Raw genomic sequence first — 26,386 nt, 5'->3', positions numbered from 1 at the left:
GCTTACATCCTTAGAAGGTTGATTTCTGGGCTAGAGGATATAAAATTCTCAAGGTTCCTTTGAGAATTCTTCTCCAATTGTATGTAAAAGTGCTTTTCTAACTACATTCTTAACTGTTTTGAATAGTAGCATTTTATAAATATATGACAAATTGTAGGCAAAATAACTGGTCTACATTGTTTTAATTTGCATTGATTTGATTAATAAGGAAATAGAATGTTTTTTACATGTTTGTTTGTCATTATTTTCTTATTTTTATAAATTGTTTGCTTATGGCCTTTACTCATGTTGTTTTACTGATTTGTAAGATTTTATGTGAGAAAATGTTAAATATTTGTATGGCCAATTTCATTTATTTTTTTCCTCTGTGAGTGTGTCCATGACTTTTATCTTCTTTTTTAAATAGCTTGAAATTTAGTAAATATTCACCATTTTTTTCTAGTATGATCATGGTTCTGTTTTATATTTTTAATTGTCTGTCTCTCCCAGAATTTATTTTAGCATGTTATGATGTAAACATCTTACTTACTTTTGTTCTTAATGGTTAATCAATTGTTCCGGAATCATTTCCCCACCGATTTTGATATCATCTTGATTGCCTCCTAATTTTTATCAACATTGGGATCTAGTTCTGGACTATCTGCTTTTTCAGTTCTTTCACCGGTTCCGTATTGCTTCCACTGCAGCTTCAAAATAAGTTTGTGTATCTTTTAGGTCAAATCCTTCCTTATCTTTCTTTTTACAAAAATGCTTTGGCTTTCTTCACCTACTTATTAGTCAGGATTCGTTTAGTTTCTTGAGTTCATAAAAATGTTTCATTGGAATATTTGTTGGAATTGTATTAAACCTATAAATTAGTATTAGTATCTTCGCAATATTCAGTCTTCCCATTCAGAAGCATAGTTTGTTTTCATACATAAATAGATTGTGTCTCTTTATTCATATAGATCCCCAAATTCCTTAGTATATTTAGATATAGGCATACTATGTTCTTGTTAGTGTCCTTGATTGCCTGTATTTCATTTATAATTTTTTGGTAGAAAAGTCACTTCCTATTTATAATCCATATGATCCTCAACTTACGTGGGGTTCCATTCTGATAAACCCCTTGTAAAACTGGAAAATCCTAAGCTGAACCACTGTAAGTTGGAAACTATCTGTATTTATTATCTAGCTATTTTATTCAGCTCTCTTAATAGTTTTAATAATTTCTTTTAAGTTCTTTTGGGGTTTCAAAGTCATTAAATTATCTCCTAACAAAGATGACTGTCTATTTCCCTTCTTATTTCTGTTTAATATCCTATTTCATTGGCTATAATTTCCAAAACAGTTAAGTAATCATTGTGATAGAGGGCACATTTCTTGTTCTTTATTATTTGGCATTTTCTCTAATTTTTTTTCCATATTTAAGGCAAATATTAGTTGTTGATTTAAGACAGATATTATTTAATATATTGGTAAAATGGATTAAAATACTATTTTCTGAATCCTTATTTGATTATTAGGAATGGGTGTTAACTTTTATTAATTTTTTTTTCTGGTAAATATTGTCCAGTTGTAATTCATGGACATAGACTTTTCTTGAGATGTATTTTTCAACTCAAATTAATTCATCATACATTTTATTCAGCACTTACTATATGCCAGAAATTGTTCACTAGTCATTGGGAGTAAGAGGCATATCCCTTTCCCTTTAAAACATTATAGAATAATTTGAAATGTGACACTTCAGCAATAGCATAATTGATTTCCCACTATCAAATTGCTCTTGCATAACTAGAAAAAAACTTTATGACCTCATTAAGAAAACTTTCAGAGTTTTTTAAATAACCTAATGGTATTCCATGTCACAATGTGAATTTTTAAAATTGTTTAAATGTAAAATGGTGATTCACAATTGAAATTACGAGTTTTATATTGAAACACCATCGTGTTCAGATTCTAATCAAAAATGTCCGTAAAAGTTTATAATGCCTCAGAAAATTCATAGACTTCTATAATATAGATTGTTTATATTCTGTGTGATTAGGAAATTGGAATTTCTCATCACACCTTACCACTCCCTGTACAGCATGACAGAAATGATATGTGATATTGGGGTAACTCGTTTTCATGATGCTGTCATTGCGGTTTCATTTCTCTGGAGTCCGAATCATCTGTAGGATTTCAGCATGTATTTACATAGCTTTATTTTCAGTTGAAGGGTTTTTTTTGGTATTAATTTTATTGGCTCAGTGTAGTGTAGCATAATCTAACTTTCTTTCCCCATATAATGATATCATTTGTCTTATTTTTGGAAATTTTTTAATGTTGTTCTTTTACATAGTATGCATGAAATGAAGTTAGATTTTTTATATTTCACACAAATATTTATTGAGAACCAATTTTCTGCTCAGAATCATGCTAGTTATTATCAGTTACAACACAGAAAAAGTAAGTCATACTTTCAAGGAACTTACTTTCTAGTTCATAGATAGATACAAATAAGCAAATTGCAAAACTCCTAATGAAATATTTATTTTTATAGAGGCATATATGTATGGCTCTGTGTGTGTATATATAGAGAGATATTTATTTATTTATTTATTTATTTTATTTTGAGACAGAGTTTCGCTCTTGTTGCCCAGGCTGGAGTGCAATAGCATAATCTCAGCTTACTGCAACCTCTGCCTCCCAGGTTCTAGTGATTCTCCTGCCTCAGCTTCCCGAGTAGCTGGGATTACAGGCATGTGCCACCATGCCCGGCTAATTTTATATTTTTAGTAGAGACGGGGTTTCTCCGTGTTGGTCAGGCTGGTCTCAAACTCCCGACCTCAGGTGATCCGCCTGCCTCAGCCTCCCAAAGTGCTGGGATTATAGGCGTGAGCTACTATGCCAGGCCTGATTTATTATGTGTGCGTGTGTGTGTGTGTATAGATATATATATATAATGTATATATATGTTGTATAAATGTATTTCATATAGACATATATAGAGAGATTTACACACACACACACACGGAGTCATATTCTTGTTCTTTTAGCAAATGTGTCAGTTCTTACAAGATTCCTTTTGTATATTTACCTCACCCTGGCCTCTTCATGCTTTTCCTATCATTATTGTACTTTTACAATTGTTTCTTTACTGGCAGCTTAAATAATTTTACTTTTGCAAGATTTTTTTTTATTGTCTTGGAAACTACACTGGATAGACAAATGTCATGCACATTAATCTGTAAGATATTACCAGTGATAATTTGTCTCAAACAAAGGGGACCCTGCTCAGAGTTTGGAAATAGGAATAGTGCAGGCTACTATAGCTGTAGACTGAAAATCATTGCTTTCCGAATCTCCTATTTCATTAAAGTACATACTTGTCTTGATTTTTAGAACTATTCAAAAAGAATTAACATGCATAGTAGGAAAAACCCAAAATGTGAACAGTGAAGTTATCATCTCTATTAAATGGGGATTTTAGCGGTAAGCTTTGGTGTATTAAGGAAGAAAACTCCCATACTTTGAGTTTTCATGAGATTTTTATTTCATAGGCCGATCCATTTTAACATTTAGCATTTGGCATATATTCTAAGGTTTAGTCTTAAAAATTTATCAACTTTGAAAATTTATATCTCCCCTAAATTTTTAATGTCTGCATTGAATAATGTTTGTCACAGACCACAATACCTGTCCCTGTGGAATGGTTATTCTATCTTAATTCAAAAGTAATACTATTGATTAGATAATACTTACAGCTTCCAAACTTCAAGGCATTTTTTAGCCACCATTTCTCCTTAACCTAACTCTGAGCTTCCTGTGTGGTATCATTTGTTTGAGGTCTTATTAAAATGTAAATAAATTGCACCCAGCACACTTCCTCTATTTGCCCAGCTTGTTACTATATCGAAACAACTGTCTTAATGAAACACATATTGATGTATTGTGTATTTCCGTATTAAACAAAGTGAAGAGGAAGTTATATGAATATATAACAGAGCCCACTTCATAACAGTTTTTGTTAAAGCATTTTATAAATTGGAGATAATCTGAGCCATGGGAGGTGATGTAATTCTACATGACAGAGTTCACAGAAAGAGGATAGCTCCTCAGACAGAATAAGATTAGACTCTTGAGAGAGATGCATTGGGGCTTTTATGGCACTTTACCTTTATAGGCATAGCTGACTCACAGTTCTCCATATTAATATTGTAGTGTTGTAGCAAAGATAGTAAAAATAAAGAAAAAAGAGTATTTTCTCAACTAATGTATCTTTGGCATTGATATGAAATTTTTGACTTTTAAGCATCAAACTTACCATTTTATTTTGTTCATCTAAAAGCTACTTCTAACCTCCATATTATTTCAGAGAAATGGCTTAATACTTACTTAGTAGCAGGTTGTGTGTGTGTGTGTTTTGTGTGTGTGTGCGTGTGTGTATAAAATCTCCGTAAGACATGGTTGTATAAAACCAAATTCATGAAAGAATAAGCAATAACAATGAGTAGTATCATGAATAATGATCAATAGCAGGGCTATTAAATATAATAGTACTTGATCAATTACTAAGTAATTTGATAGAAAACAATTGTTATAGAAATACTTGAAATATTTCAGTTGCTTAAGCACAATACCAAATAGTAAAAATAGGAGGCTACTCATTGTGTGCAAGGGAAAATGGGTAAGCCAAATTGGGATTAAAATGTGTCACATTGGAATGAAATCCTGAAGGTCCAGTAGTGGTTTATTGTCTCTGTGTCATCAGACTATCGATGCTCGTAATTTTTTCATTATACTTTCTGTATTTTCAGTGTACTGTTTTGTTTATTTTGTTTTTGCCATGGGCATGTATTAGTGTCATAGTCACAAAAAGTTAATGTAAAAATGTGTTATGTATAGCCTACCTGTAGATAATTCATTAAGACGTAACTACTAATATATAAAATCTGCCTGAAGGAATGGGAGCCAGAAGCTAAATTTAAAGGAAAAGTATTTTATTGTACAAATAATCCATTGTCTCAGAACTTAACATTCTATTTTTGAAACATTCTTTAGTGCAAGTCATGTAGACCTAAGCTCATGAGGTTAGTCATTACTAGGAGGTTACCTGAATATTTATGTTACATGTAACAGCTAGAGAGCCAGCTAATATTAATAAGATTATTTATATTCTGCTAGAGGTACTATAGAAACATATTATAGAGGGCCTCTCTTATCTTATATAGAGGTTTAATACAACTTAGAAAAAAGCTGCCTGTTTGGACACCTTTGTGCAAATTATTAAAAGAAACCCTTTACTCAAGCAGATGCAGCTTGGGCTAGGGACCATGGGTTATTGAGTGGAACACACTCCTGGACTAGGTGCCTTGGGCAGGGTACAAACTATATAATCAGTTGGGTCTGCTCTATGTTATATGCCTTATTAGTTATTTGAAAATGGTTGGTGTTGTTCCATAGGTCCCAAATTATTTTATTCTTGCACAGAAAGGCAAGAATCATCTTCAGGTGACTTAGCAAAGAGGTGGTTAGCTAAGCTTTAAATTAATATTGAGCTCTGATGATACAAATCTGTTACTTTGTCTCAGACAAATTTAAGGCAGATTTGAAGCTATTCTGATTTGAATAGCTTTGAAGGTAGAAGAAAACTAAAGTCACCAAAAAAACATAGATGAGTTTATAGAAGATCTAAAGTTGATATTTTCAAATTGCATCTGAAATGTTGGGATATCATATAGTAAATTTAGATGAATTGTTACATGGAAGGGTAGACAGACAAATATACAGTAGAGGCAGACATCTCTTTGTTACAAAAAGAAATTGAGATAGCTTAAATGATACATCTATGAACAATTTAAATATATTTATATAGAAATATATTTGTATAAATATAAATGAAAGTAAATGAAAGATATAATATAAATTAAGTAAATAAAAAATAAAATGGGTAAACAGTGGAAAAACATGAGAAGGGTGCAAGAATTTGACCTACATTTGAAAAGCATCCTATAAAGAATCTTATGTACATTTACAGATTGGGCTCTGATTATATATTTTAAAGAAATACAATGCTGATACTAAGAAAAACAAATCTTCCTAGGATGCTCTTCAGTATGTATAGGGATCACTGTATTATAATGTAAATATCAAGATAAATATTAACTTTCATTAGCAACAAAGGATATTTTATAGAAATTCTACTTTGTAGTCCTCAATGTAGACTGACAACATCTTATTACTGTGAACTTTAGTATTCCCATTCTTAAAAGATTTGGACCAAATAGACAACACTTCTCATAGATATAATTCATTGAATGACAGTGAAGTCTAGATTATCTAGATTATATTAGATTAGATTATCTGGATAGTATTACTTGAAATACAACTATTTTTGTTATTATTATTATTTGAGATGGGGTTTCACTCTGTCACCCAGGCTGGAGTGCAGTGGTGCCACCTTGATTCACTGCAACCTCCGCCTCCCAGGCTCAAGCGATCCTCCTGCCTCAGCTTCCCAAATAGCTGGGACTATGAGCATGTGCCACCATGCCCAGCTAATTTTTGCATTTTTTGTAGAGACGGGATTTTGCTGTGTTGCCCAGCCTGCTCTCAAACTCCTGGACTCATGTGATCTGCCCATCTCAACCTCCCAAAATGCTAGGATTACAGATGGGAGCCACCATGCCCAGCCTATTTTTTGTTATTATTGTTAATTAATAGCAGAAATAGTAATCAAGTTGGGATAGGGTTGATATCCTTTTATAGAAATTGCAAAGCCTAATAAAAACAATCGCTGGAGAGGTTTGCTGGAAAAATACCATTCCACAGGAACAGAAATCTGTTTAAATATTTGTTTTGAATCCACTCGAATGTATACACAATAGGAGTTTGAGGCTTCAAGTTTCTTTTGCATTGCAGCCTGGATATTGCCCTATTGATAACCTTATACAACAAGGTGATGGAGTTTCATCACATTCTCCATCATCAGACTTACATCTTTAAGCAATGTGTGTGATGTTTCAAGGTTTTGTTTCATGGATTAGATTTCTTGTTTTCCCAACAGAAACAGTAGTCTTTACTATTACATGTTCCTAGATTAAAGGTTTTGACACTTTAATGAGATGAAGTTTGGTGAATACTTTGATTTCCTCAACATTTTGTAAAAGTGAAGTATTATGTTGATCCAAAAATATCAGTAAGATATTCATAATTAATGCTTTATACATTCTTAATTTCTCCTGAACAAAGTTTGCTGATTTTTTTTCTTCTATTTCAGTCTCTGAAGAAAAATGAAAGCTTAGATAATTCATAGAAGCAGATATTATATGTTTATCTCTTTTCATGTGATAGGAGTTATTTTGTAAATCTGTACATAATTTAAATGCTCTAGGGAAGTCTATTCTCAAGGGGACTTTATTGTGGATCATCATGTAAAGGAAAAATTATTTTATAGTAAATATTATTCTCTATATCTATATGGGAACTTTCTGATTTACAAGTTATTTGAGTTCCAAAAGGAGCTTATTCCCTTTGTATGTTCCCAAGGAAGTATAACCTGAGTGAGCACAGGAATCTGTGAGAAAATAAGCTGGCAAATACTAACCTGATCCAAGTAAGTATTTGGACCTACTTAGATCTCTGAGCTATTATTGTTTTGTATAAGATTAAGTCTAAATGACATATTCTTTACAATTGCTTAGAATAGATTTATTCCAACTCAGTCCAGCTCCAAAGTTCATAGCAACTCATTATTAACCAAAGTAATTCTAGTCCTTCTTGCTGAGTGGTTTCTCCAAACTCTATAAAGTGAGGCGAAATTATTTATCTCCCATGGGAGAATTTTGATAACCTTATATCTATATCCCATACACTTCCCTAGAAATCCTTAATCCCCCACGCCCCTGCAAACCTTTAAACCTTCTAGAGATGTAGTAGGAGGGGCAGTTGAAGATTTTCTGTACACATGTAATTATTATGAAAATGTTCATTCAATGGCAGTTAGACTCCCTCCACCCCCACCCCACATGCATGCCTACCTGCAGCTAGGCCCCTGATTCCTGCATTACTAAGAAAAGAGTTAGACAATGGTCATTCGCTGAAGAAATGGCATAAGTCGTTTATGCCCATTATAGATTAAAAGGTCATAAATCATATCACAGAAGCTGGATACTTTTGGGAGCTAAAGGGGCCAAATTAAAAGTTACGTTGGGACAACTAGCACAATTAGGAACCCACAGTGTTTTAGCCAGGACTGCTTCCTCCAATTACCCCTCCCCACAGTTCCGTTGGATCAAAAGTTCTGCCAGGGCAGGACAAGTCATGAAAACCCACAACTTCACTGCTGAAAGTGGTTGATTTGATAATTTGATGGAGCAGAACATGGAAAAACCCCATGCCCTTAGGTGTGGTCAAAACAGTGACAATCTCAGGGGCAAACAAGCAAGGAGAATAAACATCATATGTAGCCTGAAGTTACAGTTCAGAGTAGAAAAGAACTGGCAGATTGGTCAGAAATTTAGCAGGGAGAATTGGAAAAGGATACTATCATAGTGAACCTTGGTAAACTACCACATATTCCTAGAGGTCTGAAAGGCTACACACATACTTTGGGGAAGACCAGAGGAGGACCAAGATGTCCACTTATCCTTAGCTGAACCTAAGGCTTTGGGCACACAGAGAGAGGATAAGAGAGAACAAATGGAAAGTAAAAATTTAAAAAAAGACTTCTAAACTGCCTGAATTTTGAGTGCATTCTCCACCCCACACACACATATATATCAACTAGAGGTGTTAGTTAGCATAATGGCCATAGGTGTTTAAGTACAACCTGTGACTGATCGTTGGCTGACCACTAAACTGTTAACACAGGGGAAAGTCCTAGCTTAAAAACAAAAATGGAAATTACACAAACTGAGCAGAAACATCAACCGTGGCACAGCATGGGGAAGACAGGCTGCACAGAGTTACGTTAGGTAAGTCCTAAATAAACAAACACGGCAATAGCAGCAACAACCCTCAACAGGGAAAAGTCAGAAGCCAGAGTTGCTGTAATATAGTATATAAGATGTCAATTTTCAAGAAAAAAATGAGACATGTAATAAACAGGAGTGTGACTCATACCCAATGTAAAAAGCGATTAAAAGCAAGTGTCTGAAGAAAAATTAGAGATTGTATCTGGGTTGAAGTGGAGACAGCAGATGTTAAACTTAGCAAACAAAGAGTTGAAAGCACTATTAGAAATATGTTCAAATAACAGGAAATCATGTTAAATAAAGTATTACTGTAATTACTCTTTAGAGAGTATCAATATAAAGATAAGTTATTTTAAAAGGAACAAAAATTCTGGAGTTAAAAAATATAATAATGGAAATAAAAAATTTACAAGAGAGTCTCAACAGAATATTTGAGATGGCAGAATGAACAAACAATGAGATTGAAGATCAATTAATAGAAATGATCTGATTTGAAGAGAAGAAAAAAAACAATGAAAAAAATGAGCAGAGCTTTGGAGACCTGTGAGATACCATCAAGTACACTAACATATCTCTAATGGTAGAGAAGAGGAGGAAAGAAAGAAAGGGCTCAAAAATATTTGAAGAAATAATAGCCAAAAACTTCCGAAATGTGATGAATAACATTAATCTACACATTTGAGAAGCACAAAAACTCTATGTTGGATAAACACAAAAAGGATCTGTAAATAGACACATTATAGTCAAACCTTTGAAAGAAAAAGAGAAAATTTTGACAGTAACAAGAAAAAAAAAGACTATTAGATACAGGAAAACAACACTACGATTAACAGCTTACTTCTCATTAGAAACAAAGCCAGAAGGCAGAGGGATAACGTATTCAGTGTGCAGAAGGAAAAAAAAAGGGAAAATGTCATTTAGGAATTTTATATTTAGCAAAAGTGTTCTTCATACAGAAATATAAAATAAGGATATCCCAAATAAACCAAGACTGAGACAATTCGCTGCTAGTAGACCTGCCTTACAAGAAATACTGAAGGAAATCCTTTAAGTGGAAATGAAATGACAAAAACATATCTAAAATTCACCTAAACAAAAGGACCTCATCATGTCATTATGTAGTTAAGTATAGACATAATATAAACATAAAACTAAATTCTATTTAAACAGAAGGAAGGAAATAACAAAGATAAGAACAAAAATTAATGAAATAGATAATGAAAATAATAGAGAAAATTAATGAAACCAAAAGTTAGTTTTTTGAAAAGATAACCAAAACAGTTTTTCTTTTGCTAGACTGATCAAGGAAAAAGGAGAGAAGATGACAGATTACCAAAATGAGGAATCAGAGAGAAGGTATCACCACCAGTCCCATAGAAATGAAAAGGATTATGAAGTATAATTATAGTTTATACTATACTATAAACAAATAGTATAACCTCATAATCATTCTCATTTCTATAGGGTTGGTGGTGATACCTTCTCTCTCATTCCTGATCTCATACTATACTGTGAACAAATATTATAACCTCATAATCCTTTTCATTGCTTGATAGAAATACAACCTGTGACTGATCATTTGTTGACCTCAGTTGTCATTGCTTGACAATTAGACAATTGTTAGCAACTGGACAGTTGTTAGCAGTTAGCTGGATAAAATCTTAAAAATGTACACATTACCAAAACTGACTCAAGAGGAAATAGAAAATATGAACAGACTCATAATAGTTAAGAGATACAATATATAGTTAGGAGAAAATCCTAGGTGTAGATGGCTCCACTGGTGAATTCTATCCATTACCAATCTTTCACAAACTTTTCTAGAAATAGAGCAAGAAATGTCATTTTTCAGTTATTTCTACAATATTACACTGAGAGCAAAGCCAGACAAAGACATCACAATGAAAGAAAACTGCAGACCAGATTCCCTCATGAATATAGACACCAAAACTCAACAAAATATTCACTAACCAAATGTGGCAAAGTAGAAATGCATTATACAGTCTGACCACAGAGGATTTATCCCAGGAATGCGAGTTTCACTTCACATCCAATAATTAATTAATGCAGTATACCAGATTAATAGAAAAAAGAAAAAAAAAAAAAACCACATGACCATTTCAATAGATAAACAGAAACATTTGAGAAAATCCAGTATCCACTTGTGATATAAACTTTCAAAAAAGGAATAGAAGAGAACTTCTGTAACCTGACAAAGGACATCTATGAAGAACTTATAACTAATGTATGTAATGATGAAAACCTGACCGATATACTCATAGGATTGGAAAAGAGGCAAGGTTGTCAGTTTTTATGTCTTCTATTCAACATTGAACAAGAGATTCAATCCAGTCCAGAATGATAAATACAAGAAAGAAAGAGAGAGAGAAACAAATTAGAGGGAAAAAGAAGAAGAAGAAGGAGGAGGAGGAGGAGGAGGAGGAGGAGGAGGAAGGAGGAGGAGGAGGAGGAGGAGGAGGAGGAAGAAGAAGAAGGAAGAAGAAGGAGGAGGAGGAGGAGGAGGAGAAGGAGAAGGAGAAGGAGGAGAAGAAGGAGAAGGAGGGGGAGCAGAAGGGAAAGAAAAGGGTAGACAGACCAGCAGAAAGAAACAATCAATGGCATACAGATTGGAAAGTAAAAAGTAAAACTAATTCTTTGCCGACAATATAATCCTGTACGTAGAAAGTTCTAAACAATGTATGTACACCTCCCCCACCACACACACATGAACTAATAAAGGAATTCAACAAGTTAACTGGATATAAAAAGAGATATTGTACAGAAATCAATTATATTTCTGTATACTAGCAACAAACAATGAAATTAAGAAAACAGTTCAATTCACAATCCTGTGAAAAAGAATAAAGGTGTTTTTACAGAAATTGACAAGCTAATCCTAAAATTTACATGAAGATGCAAAAGACCCAAAATAGTGAAAATAATTTTGAAAAAGGAAAACAAAATTAGATAATGTACAATTTCTGCTTTTAAAACTTACTATATAGAATATGATATTGGCATACAGATCAACGGAATGGAATTGAAAGTTCAGAGAATTAACCATTATATTTTTCATCAATTAAATTTGACAAAGGTGCCAAGGCAATTTGTCAGGGGAAGGGATAGTCTTTTCAATAAGTAGTGCTTTTGTAATTGATGCTAGGATTATATACAATATAAATAAATATTCATGAACCTAGGACTGTAAAAAACATAGATTCTTATTTCATATCGTGCATAAAAATTAAATCATGGGCCTAAATGTAAGAGCTAAAATTATAAAATTTCTAGAAGAAAACAGGAGAAAATCTTCATGACTTTGAGTTAGAAAAAGTTCTTAGCTATCATACCAAAAGCTTGATTCAATAAAATTCTTGGTGATTAGGATGTCAACAAAATTTAAAACTTTTGCACTTCAAAAGACCCATTAAAGAAATGAAATGACAAACCAAAGACAGGGGGAAAATATATGCAAGACTGTGATTTGCAAATCATAATCTGATAAAAATTTTTATGCATAATATATAAAGAATTCTTCAATAATAAAAAGACAAGCAACCCAGCTAAAAATTGGGCAAAATATTTGACAATTCACCAAAGTGATTCACCAAAGAAGATGAAGTCATGCCTAATAAACACTTGAAAACATGGCCAACATTATTATTTCCAGGGAAAAGTAAATTAAAGCCATAAGATACTACTTCACAACCACTAGCTATAATAAAGACAGATAGTAAAAAGTGTTGGAAGATGAAGACAAATTAGAAGCCTCCTATATTATTACCAGGGGAAATGTAAGAGTATAATCACTTTGGAAAATGGTTTGGAAGTTTCTTAAAAGTTAAAATAAACTTACCCTTATGATCCAGCAATACCACTTTAAGGTATCTAAGAGGGAAAAAAAATGTGTCCACACAGAGACGCATTTTATGTGAATGCTCTGGCAGCATTATTCATAACAGTAAAAAACTGGAAACAATTCAGATGTCCATTGGCTGATGAATGGATAAAACAAATGTGTTACATCCATACAATGGAATGGTATCCATCAACAAAAGGTAATAGACTACTGCTACATGCCACAACACAAATGAATCTTAAAAATGAATTGTGATAAGTGAAAAAGCTACATGAAAGAGATCACATATTATTTGATTGCATTAATAAAAATATCCAGAAAGGGCAAATTTATAGAGACAGAAAATATTTGTTGTCTGGGTCTAGGGACTGACTGCCTAAGGGTATGAAGGATCGTTGTAGGGTGACAATAATATTCTAAAAATGAATAGTGGCGATGGTTATACAACTCTAAATTTACTTAATGTCATTGAGTTGTACACATAACAAGAGTGGATTGTATGTTATATAATTTATATCTCAATAAACTGTTAACAAATGAAATTATGCTTATTAAAACTAAGAGAAGTATAGAGAAATCTGGCAGACATTCTCTTAAGCAAGTGACCAAAGTTAACATACCCAGAGATATCATATACTTTGATATTATGTTATAAGAAGGGCACATCACCTCTTTTGTATTCTTCTCTAAACCTATAATCCTAATCTAGTAATGGACAAATCAAAGTTCTAAAAGATTTCACAAAATATCTGACCACTAGTCTTCACAATTATCAGTCATGAAAAACATGGAATGACTCAGAAACTATCACGGATCAGAAGAGACTAAGGAGACATGGCAATTAAAATGCAGTATGGTATCCTGGATTGGATTTTTGGAACAGATAAAAAAAACATATTAATGGAAAAATTGATGACATCTGAATAAAGTCTGTAGTTTAGTTAATAGTATTGTATCAATATTAATTACTTAATTTTGTCAAATTTACCATGGTTATGTAAGATATTAACATTAGGAGAAACTAGTGAAGGAAATATGGGAACTCTCTGTACTATCGTTGCAACTTTTCCATAATTCTAAAATTGTTCCAAAATACAAAGTTAAAATTTTAAAAAGCGAATGGAGAATTTATAGATTAAAGGATAATTATCATTCAAATATAATGTGTAGATCTTATTTAGATCCTGATTCAAACTAACCAGCTATGAAAAGTAAAGACCATTTAAAAGTCAATCATTTAACATGGACAGGATATTTAATGACATTAAAGAATTACTATTATTTTCGATGTGGAATGATATTAGTTATGATTGTCATCTTTCAGTAACACATAGTAAAGTATTCATGCCTAAAATAATAAGCTATGTGGGATTGTCTTTTAGATCTGGTGGAAGAAAAAGTAGTGAGAGTATAATTGGAAAAACAATTGACTATGGGTGATGGGTACTAGAGAGTTCATTTTGCTATGTTCTGTACTCTTGCATATATTTGAGTTTTTTTATAATAAAAAGTTTTTAAATACTGAAAAGAAACAAATACTAAAATAAATAATTAAAGTATTATAATTAGCCTTCTATGCTGACCACACACAGGGCTGTCTCTTAAAAATCAAATCTGTACAATGTCTGAATAAATAAATCATAGAGATGAGTGAACTCTCAAAAGCACTCGGAGCAAGATACAATCAGTACTGAATAGTTGGAAGAGCAATAAGAGAAGTGCCTGAATTAACACAGACCTCCTAGGCTGGAATGCTTTGTTGTTCTTTCCTTGAAGTTCTGTGACCTGGTGATACCTAAAACTCCTTCTGTGTGAGGATTTTAAAAAGTAGAATGTGGTCAGAAGCAGCCCTTTGTTTGTAGCCAGTGGTAAGATCTATAGTTCTCACCCCCCTTCAGTTTTTTTTTTATTGACTGGGGACTTTGTTTGTGGCCTTGTGACTTACAAGATAGGTTACTGTAATATAATGCATTTGCTATTTCTCTGGAAAGCCATTCAAAATCTTTAAGGAGTGCAGAATGTACAACTCTTTTGCTAAAGGGTCTCTGCCAGAGAAGCATTCTTCCGGATTTTGTAATTTGCATTGATTACTGAGCTGTTGCTCAGTGCATCATTGGATGGTGACTGTAATCTATAAAGCCTTACATAGTTTTGTTCTGATTAAAGAAGTCTGACACTGGTTGTCAATTTTAATAATGACTGAGATTGATCTATGTGACTTAAAATGTTAACAGATTTTGGAACCTGAAATGCGAGAAGCAAGTTTTCTTATTGATGACACATACTCAGTAAATCTATTTTAAAGGTGGGTTCAGTGTACAGTAGTGAATTTGAATTAAAAAATACAGAAAGTTGAAAACAGACAAAAGTGCCAAAAATAAGGTATTTGTTCTGACTTTCTGTTCCTTCATCTCACCTGACATTCCCTCAGAATATTTTACATCCTTGATGACCAGTCTTTTAAGCAATTCTACCTGATAACCCCACTATATAGTGACAGAGTTACTGATTTGTTCATGAGGAGATAAGAAGAGGAGCACTATTCATATCAAAGACAACTGGTCCCACTTCCAGGTCCATCTTTGGGCCAAGATATGTAGTCGCCAACAGTGAGTTGGCGACTATATTTTTTGAGTCCTGGCGCAAAGTAAGATCCATCTGTTTTGCCCAGCCGTTTGCCTGAGTGCCACAAAATGGTCCTGTTATTAGTCTTATTTGTGGTCCTATTTGAGGTTAGGTATAATGTAAATAAATTTCAGTTCTCCTCATGATGAATACAGCATGGGAATAAAGGGGTGGTATTGGTAGTTGTAAGTGATGTTGAGTCTCTATTTTTTCAACTGCTCTGTTTTCTTTGGATTGGGAAACAGACATTTAAGAATGAGTTTGTCATCTGGAAGGATAGTTGTGACCAAGTTTCCCTCAACAGGATACAAGATGTTATTTTTGAGCCTCATTACCCTCACCAAGAGAAAAAAAGAAAGAAAGAAAAAGGAATAAGAAAGAAAGTGAAAGTAGAGAAGAAACATGCAGAAATAGGAGAAAAAGATCAAAGAGGAGAAGGAGAAATGGCATGGAGGAGGGGGAAAATGAAAATTGGTACACTGACCATCTATTCATATAATTGATTTAATTATTTTGAGCTGATAGTTCAATTCATTCAACATCTGGCAAATTGAGGAAAAGGAAAACTGACTGATTGAATTGAATTACTAGTTGTCAGTTAAATGTTTATATATAAATATTCAGCCTAGTTTCTATCACCTTTTCATGTCTAAACTAGAAAGTGAATTCGTTTCACTAACCATATTTTGTTGGTGAGTAGAACAATGCCAGTTGGTGGTTCAGATTTATCCAGAGGTGGGCAGTTTTTACATTTCTGAATCATTTTTCAGAGATTATTGTTATTCAATATATTTATATTGTATAATTGTATAATTTCTGAGCACAAGTTATTTTTGTCAGTTTCTTTTATGAATGTTTTGCTGCCTTAAAAGGAAATATGTGCACTCCCCTCCTCTCATTCAGTTGTCCCTGGTGACGCCTCCATAATTTCTGCCTTTACGCTGGTTCATTTTTAGCCTAATTCAGGCATGTGAGAGGAGGGGGAAAAGTTTAGTAGTCAATGTCAGTGATTTTTTCTTTTAAATCTGATCTCATTCATGAGTGAATTTAGCATGAACCTGAGCATGTTTACACTTAAAATCTATGTACATCAAATAGACCAATTACCCAAAATATTCCTCTATACATTTCAAGAGAAAAAGAAAACAGGAATCACAAGTAAGAACTACATATGCTTTCTAATAATAGTACAGTTTCAGGGGTGATTTGTGATTATGCTCTCCTATGGGGAAATATTAAAATATTACCTTGCACTAATGTGAAATTGGACATAAACATATGACATTTAGTGTTACAAATATATAGAAAGTATTCTGCCATGCTATGAAATGAAAGAAAGCTAGTTATATTACCTCATTTATATTTTAAAAACTAAATTTTTCTAAATCCCATTGTATCAGTTTTTCAAAGCTAAAAGTAAGGATGGTTTAATTCTACTGTGTGATTTTTTTAATTTAAAAAATACTATTATTTATAGATGGTGTTGTTTGAAGAAAGAAATGATTAAAAAATAGTATAATATTTTAAGCCCAATATTTATTATACACTTGGAGCTCTTAATGCCTGGATTCTCACTTAATTTAGAATTAAAAATACGTATTTAAAAAATAAGCAATGTGGTTACAGTTATTTAAACCAGGGAGTCTTGTTCAGACTCTCTTGATCTTCCTGTGCTGCTTCAAACAGCAGTGGCTGCATGTGACAAGATGTACAATATGATGTGAAATGGGGCACGCTAAACCCATAATACAGTACATTTCAATGGCCATTTTGTGTTGTTAAATATGTTCATTTAGCCCTACTTCACCATCTATCTCACCAGCAATTCAGTCACTGGAAAGTAGCAGATCTAGCATTTTTTACAATTCTATTTGAAATCATAATTTCTCTTTAATATGGGTATTCAGATACATAGATTTTCTTCTTTATTCCCTGAACTTAATATTTTCTGTAATCTTTAGGCTGTAAAAATTGTTTAGGAGTTTTTTTTTTTTTATCAGAATATAGCTAAAATTCAGAAACATTGAGTTTCTAGTCATATCATTATGAAGTCCTTAACATGGAGGCATATTTTGTTTTTCAAAATTGCTTTTTTTTCTCCTCTTTAGATCCTTTTCTTTTCATTAAAAAACTACTCCGGGAAGAGGGATTTTTTTTTTTTTTTTTTTTTTTAACAGAAAAAAAAAAAAGAAAAAAAGAAAAGCCACGCTTGACTGATAATGCATTGCTTTGGATGGTGAAACATTATGAAAGTTTAATTTTTAATTAAATCTGAAATACCAATTATAACTGAAAGAGATTTTAACCTGTTTCTTTTCAGACTGCCTGAAGTTACATTTAGAGACTGAAATCACTGCACCTTAAAAACAAAAGATTGAGCTGCACTGTATTCCTGTAAGTCAAAGCTTCCTGTACCTTCTTCTGTGTTTCTGTGACCAACCCAAAAAAGGACAAAAACATTGGCAACATAGTAACCAGACACGAGTAAAAATGTGATTGTCCCTGAAGAAATATATGTTTAAATGATTTTCTTCTTAAAAAAAAAAAAAAAAAGTTGTTGGTCTCAATATTCAGGATGTCTTTTTTATCCAACCTAAATTGTGAATCCTTTCTTTTGGCTGGTTTGAATTTCATTAGAGAGGGTGTCACCCACTGTGCATGAGCACAGTGACACACACCCTGTCTGGAAAGATTCTTGCATTTTTTTTTTTTAAAACCACTCTCACTGAAGGTAAAAGATTTCTTACGGAATCAAAGTAGATTTCTTTTTCCTTTGTGATGTCATTAGAAGTTTTTAGCCTTTGTGTCAATGGAAATGGAGAGAAATAAAGTTCATGATGACATCACAAGATTCTGTTGCCTTGAGGACTTTGGGCAAAACTAAGTAAAATGCATAATTCCCTTGTGTGCGTGTGTTCCCCATTCTGCTACGAAGCAGTCAAAATAGCACATCTTATGTCTTCCCGTGAGCTACAAGGCTGTCTCTCAGAGCCCCATTGTTCCATAAATGCATGTCAGAGTCTACCACAGTCTGGTCTACCCTTATTTAGCTGCTGTTTTGTCAATGTACTTGGAAGAACAATTAACATTTGGGATTTCAACGTCTGAATAACAGGCAGTGAATAGAACCCAAGCATATAAAAGATTCAGACGCCCAGGGTAAGAAAACAGAAGCTTATAGTTGGTGAAGAAAAAAAGAAAAGCATTTTTAATGCTGCACTCAAAGGTTGTGAAATACTACAAGGAAAGTCAATCTGTTTTTATTTTTAATTTTAGATCAAAATGTACATTTTGGTAATAAAATCCAGAAGCTTATGATGTCTTCCTCAGTTTTACAGTTTAATGTATTGCAAGTTTTTTCACTAAGAGTCTTAAAACACTTAATCTTCCATTGTTGGAATGCCAGATGTGGAGTCTACTGCATCATGGTTTTTAGAGTGTCACAGCCCCCAATCAACAGAGTACACTAAAGGTGATTCAGACAATGGCTTCCATTTTTCACTCTAGTTCACTGCATTTTTGTTGACTGTAGTTCTTGTGTGTTGAGAGTAGACAGTTCTGGAATTGCTTACATGTCTCTGCCTGTGGTGTGAATTCCTGCTAAGTTCATTTTTGTTAAGAGATGATGCATTGACAGAGCAAGGTCACCTCACTGTCATTGCATCTGGTGAAACGAAGGAGAGTTTGGCAGTTTGTGTATGTCGTCCACTGAGCATGATGCCTGGCTGATATCAGTGAATAAATGATGATTATTGTTATTGTTGTCATAACTACAACAGTTCAAACCCACAGACAGTAAGGTCTCTAAGAGCAGGGGCTCTTTCTTACTCATTTTTGTAATTCCTAACCCTTGATACAATAATATGTAATCATGAAACAGCTGTTATTAGTTTAATTTCAAAACTTTTTAAAAGTCAGAAATCCAGGGTTCATGCTATCAGAGAATATTTATTGTAAACACAGGTCGAATACAGTTTTTGACAGTCAGGAAGAAGATGGTCAAGGAATTTGCCAAACACAACCTTTCTGCTTATCATATCATATGAGGCATCCATCTCCCAGCCCCTTACCTCATTGACTTTACATTTTTTTTTCCTGACCAAAGTGAGAATTGCCCATTCATACCACATCCTTTTCACCCATGAAATGGTCTTCAGCAGTTTTCCACTTAAGTTGTGTGTTTTATATTCCACACAGTAGAGTTGACTCCACAGATAAATGTGCCCAATTCCAGGGTAGATGATGCTCTGATACCTCAGTTTGCCTTATTGCCATATGATAGATTTTGTTTCAGGGAAACGGGACAAGTGGTACAATAAATATTGGGTCAAGAGACCAGGGATTTGGGAAGGAACCATTAGCAGAATGTACTTTTAGTGCATAAAATGCTAGGACCAACTTTTCAACACTAATATGACCACAGTATTCTTTAGAACTCAGAACCATTTGACACCTTCTAAGTTCAGTTTCCTGTTTGTTTGTTTGTTTGTTTGTTTGTTTTCTTTTTTACATACATTTCTCTGTCCCTCTTCCCCACCATCACTTTTTAAAATTTATTTCCAAAAGGGATTCTTTCATTTTTATTAAATGAGCTTCTGGTGATGCAAATTAAGGCTCTCATAAAACTTGACCTCTGAGGCAATACTAAAATGATGTTCAATAACATTTAATGACATAGAAGAATTTTATAAAAACATTTTATATATTTTAAGATTAAAAAGTTTAGGCAAATGTAAGGGCAGAGCATTGCCAAACATTATAGTGGGAAAGGATGTAAGAAACAAAGTCTAATCACTTCATTTTTAAATAAGTAAATTGAGGCACAGGGTAGGGCACAAACGTTACACAAAGCATATTGACCACCATCACGGGTCATCCTTAGAGACCTAGACATGGTAGTCTATCTGAATTTACAATCTGAGGCTTCAACCTTTCCTCTACAGTCAGGGTCTGAGAAATGTTTCCTGAGGAACAAATTCCCTTGGGTTCATTTATTGAGACTTGTTGAACTGTAGTCCCTTTCATCAAAATCTCAAATTCATATATAAAGGAATATCCTGAAAACATTGGTTGTTATCAAAAGGGGTTTTTGTTTGTTTGTTTGTTTTTGTTTTTGTTTTTTAAATTTTGTTCCTGGTATCATGCCTTTGGTTGAGCAACGAGTCCTGTAGAGGCAAATTTATTTGGTAGACTTATTATTCTTTATGATGATTTACAAAGTGGACATAAGACCACTAGAAACTCCAGTAGTTTAATTGGGCTTACAGGCATGATGAAACCAGTAATCTGAACAGAGCCATTGTGACGTGGAATTCAAACTTCCCAAGGATGTGCACCTTGCATGGTGTCAGAGTGTCACTGTTGCCAGGGTCATTTCCGTCACAGGCACGTTTTCCAGAGTCGGAAAAAAAAAAGAAATAAGCTTTAATATTTTAAAATGAGTTACTTGCTCTGGTCATTTGTTTCACATTGCTTTCATTGGATTCTGTCATTTACCGACCCAAGGAGGCTATGGTAAAAACCTTTCTGTTATTTTACCCAAAGCTAAATTCTGTACATTTTCTAGTTTCTTCCATTATTTTAATTAACCCATCCAGGCCTTCCCTCTCTCTGCCATATACTGAAAGTCAGTGGCCTGAGTCTTTATGCCTCAAAGAGAAAGAGACAATAGTTCTGCCCTTTAAAAATTCCATGGAAGCTTTGGCATATAGAGAAGAAGGAGGAATTGAGACATGGCGATACCAGAGCAGGGTCCTAGATGTAGATGTCCGACAAAGTTCTCTCTTCAAACCTCTTCTCCCTTTTCTTTATAATAATGAATTAATATTCTGTGCCTCCTATGAACAAAATATTTTACCAAGAAACACAGATAAATAACACGTATTTTCTGTTATTAAGGAATTCATAATTTATCTGGGAAAAACACATCTTTCTTATAGACAAAACGTTATATGGTATAGCAGAGGAAGTAAATGGTTATCATTTTTTTCTGGACCGTGAAAGAATAATGTGATACTATCAAGAAGCCTATAAATGAAAGTCAAGAGAACATTGAATAGTATTGGTGTGATTTCAGAATGCTTGTTGGGGCCAGTGACTAGAGGAGGAATTGGATGAGAACCATAATGTATGGGAGGATCAGTTTTCCAAAGTGTGGGTTGTAACTCATTACTAGGCCATGAAAGTTTAAAAGATCACATGTACTAGAATCACAGGAAAATAAATATTTTTTAAAGCACATCACGTATTTTTAAGATACTAGATGGCAAAATAAGTGTATTTCTTATTGAGAATTATGCCCCAAAATATAAAAGCAGCTTAAACATGACAGAGCTTTTAAGTATTTAACTCATGTAATCCTAATTAAGGGATAAAATTATTTTCTTCCTTATATATGAGAAAATGATGAAGTTAAGCAATTTGCCCCAGGTTATACAACAGGTAAATAGTAGACACAGAATGTGATCACCTCTGTCCTACTCCACATTCATACTCTTCTCATGACTTGACACAGCTTCTCAGAATTACACGACTGCAATTATTTCACTATGGATAACTCAGAAATTTATACCTCCAGTCCTGATATGTCTTCAAAACTTCAGTCCTATATTTCCAACATCCTTATTTAAATCTTCAACTAGAAATCACTCTAGTTTCTCTGAGTCAGTATATCAAAGCTAAATTTATTCCTCTACCTAAAAACCATCCTCCTTTTGACTATCCTAGCTTTTCTAACTCCAATTCTCTAGGACATCTTTATTCAAAATATATCATTCTTTCCTCTTCTTCCTCCTAGATGTCCAGTAAGTGGCCAAGTCTCATTCTCTTTCTTTGATATCTCTGTTCTAGTCAGGATTTTATCTTCTCTTGCTTGCAAAAATCTCCTAATTGGAAGAGATGCAGCAGGGAGATCAGTTTATCCTAAACACTGCTGCCCCATTAACTTTTCTAAAACAGGAGCACTAAGATTATGTCGCCTTTGTTCAGACAAAACTTTCAATAATTCTATGTATAACAATCCCTGATCGATATACATGGCATCGTAAAATCTAACTATAATCCCATTTCTTAGTTAATTGTCACCTACCCGGTTATATGTACTGCATACTCAGGCCAAGTTCTCTCACTTACCTTTATTCATATTGTTCCAGCATCTGGAATGTCCATCATTCAATTTTTTCATATGCAAACCCAACCCATCCTACCAAGTTCATTTCCAATGTTATTAATTTCATGAATCCTTCTTTCTTTGACCTGGACAGAAACAATCCACTCTCCCCTAAACACCAAATTTACTTACCACCTGTAGTGACCTTGCTGACAACTTGATTTTGGACTTATAGCCTCCAAAACTGTTAAATTTTGTTCTTGGTATCATGCCTTTGACAGTACCCAATATAATAAATACATAATAAATATAACAAATTTGTGGTACTTGTCACAGCAGCTCTAAGAAACTAATACAATACTCATCTACACTTTTATTGAGACACGAATTACTTTCTACATTTTATAGCACTTTATCTGTATGCCTTATTCCCTTACTAGAAAATAAAATTTTAAGGGAGTAGTCCATATTTAATTAATATTTCTTAGCCCTACTGAATCTACCACAATAGAATCATTAACTCATTATTCAACTATGCTTAATACTAGAAATATAGAAATGATCCCTTACACCTTCATCATGAAATTGATAGTCTCCTAAGGAAATTAGACGTGAAATAAATGCAAACATTGTTACAGCATTACAAACTGTGGTCCCCGTAAAGAGTTATGTATGCAAGACAACACTGAGTGGGGGAAATCTCTTATACTGTCCTTTGGGTGCTCAGGACAGAATTCTCAGAGAGAGTGTCCTTTGAGTTCAGCATTGAAGGACAGAAATTAATATCAGCCAGGTGAAGAATTTGGGGTAGGGAAGGGAATATGGGAGGGGAGAAAGCTCCAGATAGAAACTGCATATACAAAATCCTGTATTCAAATGCAAAGCTTTGAATACAGACTTTCTGTATTCAAATAACTAAAAGGACTTCAGAGTGGCCAGAGCAAAGTGAGCAAAGCAGGAGAATGGCTGGAGCTGTGGTCAGAGAAATGCCAGAGTGAGGAATTTAAATTTTATTCCTAATGCAGTGGGAAAGCACATAGTGGATACACACAAAAATACCAATTGAAGGATAGCTCAAGAATAGGACAAGATCAAAATTAATTCAAAGGTAAATAATATACACATGCTAATAAAATCCATACATTTATTTTAAATCCTTCCTGAAGGTTTACCTCTGAGTTTGAGGAGAACTTGGACTTCTGAAATTGAGGTCTTATACTTCAAAACATATTTTTCACTTGCATAAACTGAGTAGATATCCGACAACCTTCTAAGATAAGGTCAAGTTAATTTTATTTTCTTTCTAGTTAATAATTATTAAAATTCTGTTGTTGGTTAACGGATTTATTTTTGTTTATTTTTTAAGTGGCTGTTGTGTAATGTAGAGATGCATACCAAAAATGTGTTTTCTTCCTAGACTGTATTTTTTATCTGTTAAACCTTAATCTCATTTTTAATTTTGGTGTATTTTATCATGTGCAATGACCGGGGACCTGGAGGCATAGAAAACTTTGAAAATAAATCATCATTATTCTCATTATTACTACCTACAACAGTACTAGATTTCTGGATTGAAGAACAATCCAGGCTTTTTTTTTTTAAGTATGATGCATTAATAACCTGGTATGCCACTAAGCCAGAATAGAGATATTGGTTTGTTTGCAAAGTAATGGAAATTATCCCCTTTTGCAATTAAAGAAGAAATAGAGTAGATGGAATGTGGAAATTAAACCATAGAGAAGTAGCGTAAGCTCTAAAGATATGAGGATTTATCTGCTATAGCTCAGTAAAAAGACCCTGGAACCAGAAAATATTATAGCAACATGAAATCTTAGGAATTATTTATTCTAGCCTCTTCATTTTGGAGACGAACAAAATTCAGGCCTAGAATTCCTATCCAAGTCATAGTTAAATAGTTAATGGCAGGGCTGGTACTGTAATCCCAATACTCAGGAGCTAAGTTACCACAGCCAAACCAGCTAATATGTGATCAAAGCCCCTGTCATAACCCTTTCAAGGTCTTGGGTAGAAAAAGAAATATTAAGTACAGGAGATGAGTCTATGTACAGACCTTAATTAATAAAAAATCTGAACAATATATATTACAATACTTTTACCTAATATACCAGATACTTTATAAGAGTTGTCTGTAATCCTTGCTACCACACTCAGCAACTACCCAGCAAAGTAGGAACCATTCCCATTTTATAATGAAGAAACTGAGCCCCAGAATGATTAAGTAGCATCTAAAATTGCAAAGCCAGTAAGTGAGGTGTGTATTACTATTAGACCTAACTGATTCAAACTCTGTGCTATCTCCTGCTTGGTGTTTTTTTTTTTTTTTTTTTTTTTTTTTTTTTTTTTTTTTTTTTTTTTTTTTTGAGGCGGAGTCTCGCTCTGTCACCCGGACTGGAGCGCAGTGGCCGGATCTCAGCTCACTGCAAGCTCCGCCTCCCGGGTTTACGCCATTCTCCTGCCTCAGCCTCCCGAGTAGCTGGGACTACAGGCGCCCGCCACCTCGCCCGGCTAGTTTTTGTATTTTTAGTAGAGACGGGGTTTCACCGTGTTAGCCAGGATGGTCTCGATCTCCTGACCTTGTGATCCGCCCGTCTCGGCCTCCCAAAGTGCTGGGATTACAGGCTTGAGCCACCGCGCCTGGCCCTGCTTGGTGTTTTTAAAACTGTTGCATTTAGTTATTGCCTGAGCTAGTGTGGTCACAGAGGTCATCAGTTCTCTAATAGCCCAAATGTCTAAAAGACTGAAAAAATTTAGGAGGGTAAGAAAAATAGTTACATTTAGCAGATGCCCTCTCCATAAAATTCTTCACATTTAATTCTTACAGCATTGACTGTAGATTGATGTCATAATCCTTAGTTCACAGTATCAGAAACTGAGGCTCAGTGAGATTACATTGCTGTATACATTTTAGTAGAAAAAGGCCTAAGCCTGCATTCATACTCTGATCTATCTGACTGTAAGTGTTCCTCCTATTATTCTACCCACATCCAAGTCTGTTCTTCTCTTGGATGCTAGTTTTCTATGGTTTACACACCTCATCTGGCAAAGTAGAATTGTAATACCTGCTGTCATAGACTTCCCAAAAAAGAGAGAGTGTGTTGAGAAGTTGGCTTTATAATTATATCATCGTGGCTGGAAATAAATATAATGTCCTCTATATGTTTCCTCCTTTGAAAAATGGGGATGTGGGAAGATTGGTAAAATCTTTAGCATTAGACTTTCATTTCTGCATCATCTTGATTTACTGTGTGTCTGTGCCCAACACCCCATCATATCACATATAATAGTTCCAATGACCTAGATCATACTGAAAAAAAACCTTTGAAAAATGAATGAGAAGTAAAAAATTGTAATTATTAGACCAATAAGAAGGAATAATTTCAATGTTTAATAATTGGGGTTTGGTTTACATTTTTCTTCTTAAGACTAACTTAATTAAAGCCTTATAAGTGTGATCAGAGGTAAAGGCCTATGAAGGTACTCAGCCTTATTGCTACTGTAAAAAATGTAAAACTTTGAGGCCAGGCGTGGTGGCTCATGTCTGTAATCCCGTCACTTTGGGAGGCCGAAGCGTGTGGATCACCTGAGGTTAGGAATTCGAGACCAACCTGACCAACATGGTGAAACTCCATCTCTACTAAAAAATACAAATAAAATTAGCCGGGGATGGTGGCGGACACCTGAAATCCCAGCTACTCAAGAGGCTGAGGTAGGAGAATCACTTAAACCTGGGAGGCAGAGGTTGCAGTGAGCCGAAATTGCACCATTGCACTCCAGCCTGGGCAACAAAATAAGACTCCATCTCAAAAAAAAAAAGCAAAACTTTGAAAATTC

At 33.9% G+C, this 26,386-nt stretch overlaps 1 protein-coding gene across 4 annotated transcripts in view; it reads left to right on the top strand.

Moving 5' to 3' along the window:
• The window catches only part of ZBTB20 (zinc finger and BTB domain containing 20), an 831,659-nt gene that overhangs the window by 335,417 nt on the left and 469,856 nt on the right, over window positions 1-26,386 (top strand). For all 4 annotated transcript variants that reach the window (XM_030941361.1, XM_030941349.1, XM_030941352.1 and 1 more), the window contains one exon: window positions 17,747-17,820. The gene's annotated coding sequence lies outside the window, so the exon portion shown is untranslated. The remainder of the gene's footprint in view (window positions 1-17,746; window positions 17,821-26,386) is intronic.

Source organism: Rhinopithecus roxellana, chromosome 1 (genome assembly GCF_007565055.1).
Source record: "Rhinopithecus roxellana isolate Shanxi Qingling chromosome 1, ASM756505v1, whole genome shotgun sequence".
Taxonomy (NCBI): domain Eukaryota; kingdom Metazoa; phylum Chordata; class Mammalia; order Primates; family Cercopithecidae; genus Rhinopithecus; species Rhinopithecus roxellana.
Note: the sequence above shows the minus strand (reverse complement) of the source record. Positions and strands in the feature narration are given on the sequence as shown.